Source organism: Durio zibethinus, chromosome 5 (assembly GCF_047325235.1).
Source record: "Durio zibethinus cultivar Kanyao isolate XHJ-2024 chromosome 5, ASM4732523v1, whole genome shotgun sequence".
In the NCBI taxonomy this organism is placed as follows: domain Eukaryota; kingdom Viridiplantae; phylum Streptophyta; class Magnoliopsida; order Malvales; family Malvaceae; genus Durio; species Durio zibethinus.
The window spans coordinates 23,558,703-23,569,126 of record NC_143166.1 but is presented as its reverse complement, the minus strand read 5'-3'; the positions used below and the strand labels follow the sequence as shown (position 1 = coordinate 23,569,126).

The window sequence follows — 10,424 nt, the reverse complement described above, 5'->3', positions numbered from 1 at the left end:
ACCATATAGCATTCTCATATCAGATCATGTTCAGTGAATTTTTGCTTGTAACAAGCATCCATATGTTAGCTCAAATTTACCCAAACTTCAACATATGAGATCGATTACTTGCTTCATAAGTAAGAGCATAACCATGTGCTAGTCTCAACAGCTTTTATTAATGTCCTCTTATTGATAAAGCATTGATTGGGAACAATGTTGGAATGTATAGCTTATATGAAATGATGATCTCATAATTACAATCTTATTATAATTTCCTTGTAAAACTTTATTTATATACCAAGGATTTTATCATATAAGTATCAACATTGAAATATATGCATACAAGCTCAATGATAAAGAAATAAGACTTTTATAAGATATCAAATATCAAAGTACTACAAATATGATAATATATTAGCCAAAATATGATGTGGCTTGAAAATACCAATAAAAAAGACTAGGAAATCCTATTCCTGCTCAAACCATGGCCAACTCGATAGATAATAAAACCTTGCAGGATTATGCTATGCCTAATGTGGATGGGTTTTAGCAACGTCGGCCAATGATCGAAGCAAATAATTTTTTGATCAAGTCTGTAATCATTCAAATGATTCAAACTTTTGTCCAACTTGGGGGTCTTATTAGTGAAGATCTAAACCAACACTTAAGGAACTTTCTAGTGATCTGTGATACCATTCACCCCAATGGTGTTATGTATCATTATTAGAGTTAAAGAAATGAAATTTTAAAAATTTTAATTCTCTAAAGCCAAGATCAATCAATAAGATTATACAAACAACATACAAATATAAGTATGCATAGTTTCAACTAAAGGTGTTACCTTAAATGTTGAAAATCCCTTTGTTTCAATTTGGTGATCTTCTAAATAGATTGCAAGCTAAGAGGCTACCGAGTGTTCAGCCTCTAATGATGATCCACATAAACTTTTATGAAAGAACCTTCTTTAAGGTTAGGTAGAACTTAAAGCCATACTATAGCTAGTAAGTGTTTGCAAGACCTCTTATACTTTCTTTAGTGAAACATTTTTTCTTATTACTTGTTCTTTCTTTAGATGCTTGGTTACAAGAGGGGGCAGCTTGATGTTCTTTTTATAGGGGTGCATTTGGCCACATTAGGTTTAATGCTTAGAATACAAATTTTCATAATTAACCTTATGCTAGTTGAATGTACCAAATAAGGAAAGCTTTTTTTCTTATTTTTATTTCTTCTATCTTTTGTCATACCAAAATCAAATTAAGTCCAACTTAATTTGCCCTAATTTTAATATTTCACAAATTTTCTATTATGTGTAGCCCATTAGGTTCTTTAGCATGTTGGCAATAAACAAAAGCATTGTAAGCCTTAGTAGTTGGCTATGGATAAAACAAACTTTTGTCTTTATCACCAATTCTCCAATTAGCCAATCTTATGCTTATAGATCATGATTATGCCAACTTCATTGCCATGACCCTAATTGCAATAAAAAAGTCAATATAGCATGACAACCTATTTGTAAATGGTTTTAGTGTATAATTATGGTTTAGTGTATAAATCTTTTCAACCATGATTTAAACATTGAGTATGGTTTAGTATCTCCTTAATCTTGTTAACCATGTTAAGCCTTGTCCTTGACATTAACTCACAAATAGGTTTTAGAATTTTAGAACAATTTTAAAACCTTATTTTACTTTGGCCAAATATTTCTCAAGTTAATTCAATCAAGACTAGTTTAGATACTCTCTTGATCACATAAGGTGATGAATCCTATCTTGATTACTTAATGAATCTTCATATGCCTATGTTATACCCAGTAATACTCAACTGGAGTATTCTTGGTTAGAACCATAAGTAAAGTAAAGTATAACATTCATCATATAAGATCATAAGTAATCTTAAGTTAAAGGATCACATATACAACCATCACATGAGAATGTAGCTATAGACACTATTTGAATGACCATACAGCTTTCTCATATTGGGTTATGTTTAGTGAACTTGTTCTTGTTACAAGAAGCCACATGTTAGCTCAAGTTTACCCAAACTTCAACCTATGAGATTTGTTGCTTGTTTCATAAGTAAGAGCATAACTATGTGCTAGTCTCAAAAGCTTTTGTAAATGCCATTTTATTGATAAAGCATCCATTAGGAATAATTTTGGAACATATAACTTTTATGCAATGATGATTTCATAATTACAATTTCATTGTAATTCCCTTCCAATGCTTTATTTATATTTCAAGGACTTTATCATATAAGCATTAACATTGAAATATATGCATACAAGCTCAATGATAAAAAAAAAATAAAACCTTTATAAGATAACAAATATCAAAGTACTATAAATATGACAATATGTTAGCCAAAATATGATTTAGCTTGAAAATACCAATAGGAAAGACTAAGAAATCCTATCCTTACTCAAACCATGGCCAACCCAATGGATAATAAAACATTGCAAGATTATGCTGTGCCCAATATGGATGAGTTTTAGCAATGTCAACTAGCAATTGAAGCAAATAATTTTTTGATCAAGCTTGTAATCATTCAAATGATTCAAAGTTTTGTTCAATTTGGGGGTTTTACTAGTGAGGATCTAAACCAACACTTAAGGAACTTCCTAGCAATTTATGATACCATTGCCACAATGGTGTTACTGGGGATGCCATTAGACTTAGGTTGTTTCCTTTCTCTCTATGCGATGGGGTAAAAAATTGGCTCAAATTAATAGGCCCAAGATTGATCATGAATTGGGATGATCTAGTTAAAAATTCTTGCAAAAATTTTTCCTTTCAGTCGAAACTGATAAGCTCTAAAATGATATCCCCACTTTTAGCTAGTTTGATTCAGAATCCTTTCATAAGGCTTAAGATTGATATAAGGATTTACAAAAAAGGTACCCTCACCATGGCTTACCCTAATGGCTCGAAATCTAAATATTTTACAATAGGCTTTTAGGTAACACTAGAACATTCATTGATGTTGTTGCCTATGGAGCACTTATGTGAAAATCTATCAATGATGCTTAGGAGCTCATAAAGAATATGGTAGGCAACCACTACCAATGGTCATTCGAAAGGCAAAACTTTATGATGACAGTGAAAGTATATGAGATAGATCCCTTTAGCATGATTACTGTTTAGATAGCTAGTTTAACTAAAAAAGTAGAGGCTTTAAGATTTAGTTCTAGTCCTACTCCCACTTATATTCCTCACCCCGTTTAGTCCATTCATGATTGATTCTTCAGTTGCGATGCATGTGGTGGTAGTCATTCCTCATATCAATGACCCATAGGTTATAGTTTGTTCACTCCTTAGCTCAACCTAGTAAGCAACAAAACAATCCCTACTCCAATGTATATAATCTTGGTTGAAAGAATGACCCAAAAATTTCTTAGTTGAGCAATCAAGGACAACCATTAGGTCTTTCTAGACCATAGCATCCACTTAACTTTCTTCAACATGCGATGCCATAGTACCAACCACCACTACTTCCCCCTTCTGAAAAGAAAATTTCTTCCAAAGACATATTTTCATCCATCATCCAAAACTAAAACAATATGCTTGTTAATCAAGCCAACTTCATTTAAAGATAGTTTGCTACCTTTCAAACTTAAGCACAACAACTGTCCGTAAGGTACCCTTCTCACCAACACAAAAGTTAACCCAAGAAGGGAAATAAAAGAACACTATAAGGTGATATATCTTAGGAGTGGTATAAGGTACCTTATGGCATAGATAGCACCACCCTTGTAGCTGCACCCATAAAGCTTGTTGTGGTGAAGGAGGAATCCAAAGAAGAAAAAATTTTAAAAAAATATGGATATGAAGTAATTCAGTCATCTGGCATTGATGTTGGTAGTTCATCTAGGTCTAGTGCTAGCACTCCAGATCCCTATAGGCCACCCATCCCATTCTCACAAAGATTCTAATAGTAGTTACAAAAATTCAATAAGCGATTTTCCAAAATTCAGAGGTTTTTAAGAAGCTATATATTAACATTCCTTTTATGGATGCTTTAAAGCAGATGCCTATCTACACTTAATTTATGAAGGAAAGTTTATAAAAGAAGTGTTAGTTGGTTAGTCATAAGATTGTGGCACTTAATGAGAAATGTAGTGCCACCATTCAAAGCAAGATTCCACCAAAGCTCAAGGACCCTAGATGTTTCACTATTCTTAGAATCATAGGGTGATTATTCTTTGATAGGGCACTTTATGACTTAGAAGCTAGGATTAATCTTATGCCCTTATTTATTTTTAGGCAATTAGGCTTAGGTGAGATTAGACCCACCACTATCACTTTTAGTTTGATAACAAGTCTTTCAAATAACCTAAGGTAGTGTTAGAGGATACATTAGTTAAAATTGATCAATTTTACCTCCTTACTAATTTTACGGTGTTAAAAATAGAAAACACTAAAATTCTTATTATTTTTGGAAGCCCATTCTTAGCCATAAAGGTGCGATCATTGATGTAAAGAAAAGGGAGCTTACTATGAAAGTGAATGATAAGAAAGCTATAATTAGAGCTTACATGCCTAGCAAGTTCCCTAAGAGCTTTGGTGATTGCATGCTCATTAATAATGTTAGGGGTGGGATTTTAACTAATAAAGAGATAGATGAATTCTTACAAGGAGACCCACCATGGCTTATGCTTGATGATGATGAGATCGATGAGTTCCTATAAAGGCATTCAGATGATAAGAATTTTTTTTAAAGGATGCTCGTAAGAACACAATTGATAGAAAAAGAAATTGATGCAGTTTTATTAGGTGCAGGTATGGAAAAGGTGCCAAATGAGGAGGGTGAAGACATGGAGGTATTATAAATCACCTAGCCTTTCCTAGATACCTTTCTTTCTTTCGAGTCCAACCACAAGGTATTTAGTCTTTATCTTTTGGCACTTTCCAATCTTGAGACAATTATGGAAACATATTGACCCTAGTGTTGAAACCTAGACCTATATATCTTAGTCCCTCAAATAAGGGACTTAAGATTTTTTATGGCTTGATCTTACCACTACTACACCATTTATTGATGAGCTCTAGCCTACAACTAAGCCTTTCATTTATAAGGTTATGAAAAGGGAAGTGACTAAATGGTTGGATGTAAGAAACAAATGTGGTGTAATCACTATGGCCACTTCTGATCATATTTGAGTTTGATGATATTGTCAAGTTATAGACTATAATTCAGTGCTTTTACAGAGGCAACCCAAGTTTTCTTTCTTATTTGTTTATATTGTTTGTTTGATTTTATGCTATTAGTTGTCTCATGTTAGTTTATTTTTTTTGTTTATAAGAAAAATCATACCAATCTTGAAACTTCAAAGAAAGCCTCAACCATATTAAGGAATATTATGTACCATTTTATGCTTAATTTCTTACTTGCTTGCACATTGAGGACAATGTGAATTTCAAGTTTTGGGGGAAAGAAAATTTGTACCCAAAATTTTCAAACTTTAAAATATTTTTGCAAGTTTTTTAGCTAAATTGATTATGGCTTTGAGTTATTAGTATACTTTCTATGGTTGATTGATGATGATCCTATGGTTGGCCTTTGTTATAGCTAGAAAAAAAAGTAAATATTATGTGAAGCATGAGATGATTCTTAGTAATTTTTTATATTTGATTGTAGGTGTGCACTTCTGAGTATAGATTCTGATCATTGATTTTCATGTCATTTAGGAAATGTTTATATGATCATAGGATTGCATTCATTTTTAAAGTAGTGCTTGTATTCTAGATTTCATTTGATCATCTTTTGAGGCGAAATATTATACATCACTAAATTAAGGAAAAGAACATCCTAGGACCGATTGAGCCTTTCAAGCCAACCCTAATGTAGATATCCTTAGTAACCCAATTTGAGCTTTATTATCCTTCCTTGTTTATATACACACATGATAGCCATAAACTTTGTTCTCATTTTCCATTTTCTTATCCCTACCCTATGTGCATATGGATCATTCATGTCAAATTAGAGAGCTAAGCTACATATGTAGGATGGGTGAAATGTTAAAAAAAAAAAGAAAAAGAAAAAAATGTAAGTAAAAAAGGGCAAAAAAAATAAAAATAGTTTTTTGAAAAAAATATGAAAAAAAAAAAAGAATGAAAAAAGAATAAAGTGTGGAAAATAAAGAAGGAAATAAAATTCAAGTTTGAGGGAAGGTTGTATATGTTTGAAAATATTCCCACTCATTGCAAAATCAAAATGATCTTAAGCTAGTGTTGCATGATTATGGTATTTAAACCTAAAATGTCCTTTTATCCAATCTTTACCCTAGCCTAACATTACAAGCTTAAAAAGATCTAAGGATCTTTAATCTAGTGATGGTTTACATTAGTGGAGAGGGGTGTGAAAGGTAAGCATATGGAATATAGGTGCTCTTTGCAAATGCTTTATTAATTCTTTGATTGTATATTCACAAGTAGATGATATGTTTTAATATGTGAAGAATAATGCACAATCATTAGATTGATGCATGGTGTAGGATGACTCTTATGATTAGCATAAGTTTATATTGACCTTAATTTATACTCATTATGTAATTTTTGAGGCAATCATTATCAATTGATCATGAGAAGTAGAATTGACTTATAACTTGATTTTGATTTTAATTTTGCTAGAGGACAAGTAAAAGATTAAGTTTGAGGGTGTGATAATTCTATATTTTATAGAATTATCTTAGGCATTATTTAATGAATTTCACAATTTTGGACTTAATTTTAGCTTGTTCTTTGGTAAATTCTTGTAATTTCCTTTAAGCTTGTTTATGTTATTCTTTGAATAGGTTTCTAAGTTAAAAATGGAAATCAAGGTAAAAAGTGGAGGAATAAGGATGCCATAAGTCTAAGTGCCCTAAAACTAAGCCACTAGTTCAAGTTAGTGCAAGAACACTTACATTGGTTTAAGACCAAGACCATGTATGGACTAGCCTTGATGATGTGGACTTTTGGGGAGTTGACTTGGAAAATGATATAAGCTGATCATGAGCTAATTGGAGTCATATTCTGACCATGACTAAGTCATAAAGATTAAAGGAGGAAATTGGCATCACATGAGCAACGTGATAGAGATTACCTACACTAGATCATGGCCGAACATGAAAGGATAATTTTGTTAGGTTTTTCTTGCTGTAATTTTTTGGCTTCTAAAAGGAGTTTTGGACTAGAATATTCAAAGTTGACATGGAATTAAAATGCTTTTTCATTGACTAAGAGGATAGCACAAGGATTATCAAGAATGGAGAGAGCTTATCACATGAACTAGATTAGTGCAAGTTCTCCATAAGTCATAGTTTTGGAGCTTGTTCTAGAAGCATGAGGTGGAGTTGAGCTAGCGGTTGAGTTGGTACTCTATTGAGGCATCATTGGTCTACCTAATATAGGTCACATGGCAGCCAAAAAGCTTGGAAAGGTAGTCTCCCCTAGCTAAGGCTGTATGCACCTCCCAACTTTCTTGGTTTGATGCTAGCTGCTAATTGGCCCATTTGGATAGCCAAAGGTTCTTTTTTTGAAGCACTAGAAGGATGAAAACTCTACTAGCACATGGACCCTTTAAGAAATGCCATTGGACTAGCTAACAAGCATCACATGAAGGAGAAGACAAGTGGCATTTCTAGCTCAGCAAGGTGCGGTTGGGCAGCTTCTATAACACTCTAGAATTCTTTTCTTTTGAGATAATAGTTTGAAAGGTTAGGATTTTACATTTTGGACCATTGATCATCTAAAGCAGACCCTAAATTTACCAATAAATATGACCCTAATAATTGACTTTAGGAGTTTTTTTTTTGTTTTTTTTTTATTTTTCTTTAGTTTTCTTCTAAGCTCCTAAGGTCTAATGGCACCATTCTTACTGACCGATCAGACCTCTATTGAAGCCTTATTTACCTTTCCTTTTTAGTTATTTTCTTAGCTATTTTATTGTTCTTTAAGTTCTTATTTAGCATGTTTTATTTCCATTCCCTTGCAACATTTAAACTTTGTTATTTTCCTTTGTTAAATACAAGTTTAGTTTTTATTCACTACTACCAATTTTTCTTTTCATTTTTTCAATTCTCATTTATTTTTCAGCAACTTATGGATTTTCTTAAGCTTCTTGAAGCTTAGAAAAGATAGCCTTGGATGCTAATGTGATGGTAACATTATAGGGCTTAAAGAGCTTCATCATTGTGTACTTTTGTTTCTTGTTCATTACATTTGATGTTATTTAGTTTTCTACCAATTTTTTGTTCTATTATTGTACTGCTTATTTGTTACTTTATTGCTCTTTTTTTAAGTTTACAAGCTCTTTACTTGTTTGATTGAATGCTTTAGACATATATGTTTATTTCTTGCATTTGCCTTACATTTTTTTCATGCATCTTTTGAACAATTTTTTTCCTACTTTTTGTTCGATTTTTTGTTATTGTTACCAAAAAATTATTTCTTCATATTTAGTCTATTTTGATTCTATACTTTTGGTTTTCATGTAGCAATTAGGTATTTTCACTTTTGATTGCATTTAGCTTATTACATCATTAATTTAGGTTAGATTTCATTTTCAAATTAGCTCATTATTTTCTGTCATTTTTGGTCAGTTTTACATAATGCTTTCCATTATGTTTTTGTTTCATTTTTAAGTATATTTTAAGACCATGCATTTAGTTTTTATAATTCCTTTAGGATAGGTAATATTTTCATAGCATTTTTTTGTCATAGTTAGCATTTACCTTGCATTTTATAGTTCAATTTTTGCATGCCATTTTTCTTCCATTTAGGTTTAGTTTTTGCATGTATTTTTCTTAGCTTAAATGTTCCATTTTCGCTCTATTTTAATTCTGTAAAATCAATTTTTATGGTTGTTTACATTTCTTGCATGTTAGGATAGCAAATAGGTAAATAGGTCATGTAAGAACTTAGGCTTATTTAATTGCAAGTTTATTCTATTTTTATTTTAATTTCCAGCTTTTAAATTTTCATGCTTTTATGTTTAATTTCTAGTTTACTTGAGTTTAATTTGTATTTCATGTTGTAGTTAATTTTTGCTTAGTTGCTTAACTTACTATTTTTAAAAACCTCCCATTTTTAGCATTTTCTATTTTTAGTAAGTTTCAATCTCTAGTTAAATATCCTTTTTCATAATGTGTGGTAATTAGATTTAATTACTTGGTAATTTTCAATTTTATGTAGGATTAATTAGAAAACAAAATTTTAAGTTTACTAGATATATCGTAGGTGTAGAAACATACTTATCCCTAGGTTAGATAGCTTAATCACTATAGAGACGATACTTGGAATACTTCTTATCTTTGTTACTTATACAACCTGTCCATTTACAATAGGTAAGGAAATCATATTAGTTTGGCAATCTTCTATAATGAGATTTTCAAGTTGAAGTAGATTTTTACTCTTCTTGGAGACTTCCTGGAATTATGCTTCAAGCTGGAGTCTTCTTTAAGAGAAAATTTTAAGTTCTAAATTTAAATCCCTTAGTATGCCACCCCCTTTAAAGGTCCTTTTAAATTACATGCAAGTCCTACCCTATGTAGGAATTCCAAAACTAAGGCTAGGTTTGGATCGAAGGTGCGGTATGATTGAGCTCATTGAAGCACCCTCAGTTGAATCCAAATACCAACTCTAGTGAGGTCCATTCAGCATAAATTTCTCGTTAAATTTTTTTCAATAGAAATTACAATAATTTTTTTTAAATCTCACACCCATCCAAATTGAGCCTAAGTCGAAATAAGTAAAATCCAAGTAAAGGTGGGATTTCCAAGTTAAGGTAGGAAAACCAACTCAAAGTAAGAATTCTTAATAAAAGTAGGAATTCCTAATTTGGATAGGAAAACTAAAGGCTATTTGGACTTTTCCAATTTGGATAGAATTGCCAAGTCATCATGCCACATAAGCCTCCAAGTCAACTCTTTAAACTAATGAGAAGAGACATGCTACCGTGTCAAAAGTAGGAATTCCTAATGAAAGTAGAATTCCCAATTTGAATAAAAAACTAAAGGCTGTTTGGACTTTTCTAATTTGAATAGAATTGCCAAGTCATCATGCCACATAAGCCTCCAAGTCAACTCCTTAAGCCAATGAGAAGAGACATGCTACCATGTCATTTATAATGATCACATGTATATGCATCTATATAAGTTACCCTGGACTTGCACTCAACTTGAAATTAAACATCTAACCCTTATAATGATCGAGCCTCCCTTTTGTGATTCTTGCATGAATATTTTGAATTTTTCATCAAGATTCACAATTATTTACTCGAATAGGTACAACAACACTAGTTTTGCATAAATTCATCACTTTAACTCTAATATTTCCAAGAATTCCAAGAATCAACAAGAACATATCAAGAACCATCCAAGATTACTCCCAAGATACCAAGAACCTATCAAGTTTGATCAAGAAATTCCAAGATTATTCAAGATTCACTAAAATGCAATTTTTTCT

The 10,424-nt window shown here is 31.7% G+C and overlaps 1 non-coding gene across 1 annotated transcript; it reads right to left on the bottom strand.

Annotated features, from left to right (window-relative positions):
• Positions 1-2,786: 2,786 nt before the first annotated feature.
• On the bottom strand, positions 2,787-2,893 carry LOC149518852 (small nucleolar RNA R71). Its single transcript, XR_016342515.1, has one exon. It is a non-coding gene; the product is annotated as a small nucleolar RNA R71 (small nucleolar RNA).
• Between the last annotated feature and the right edge of the window lie 7,531 nt (positions 2,894-10,424).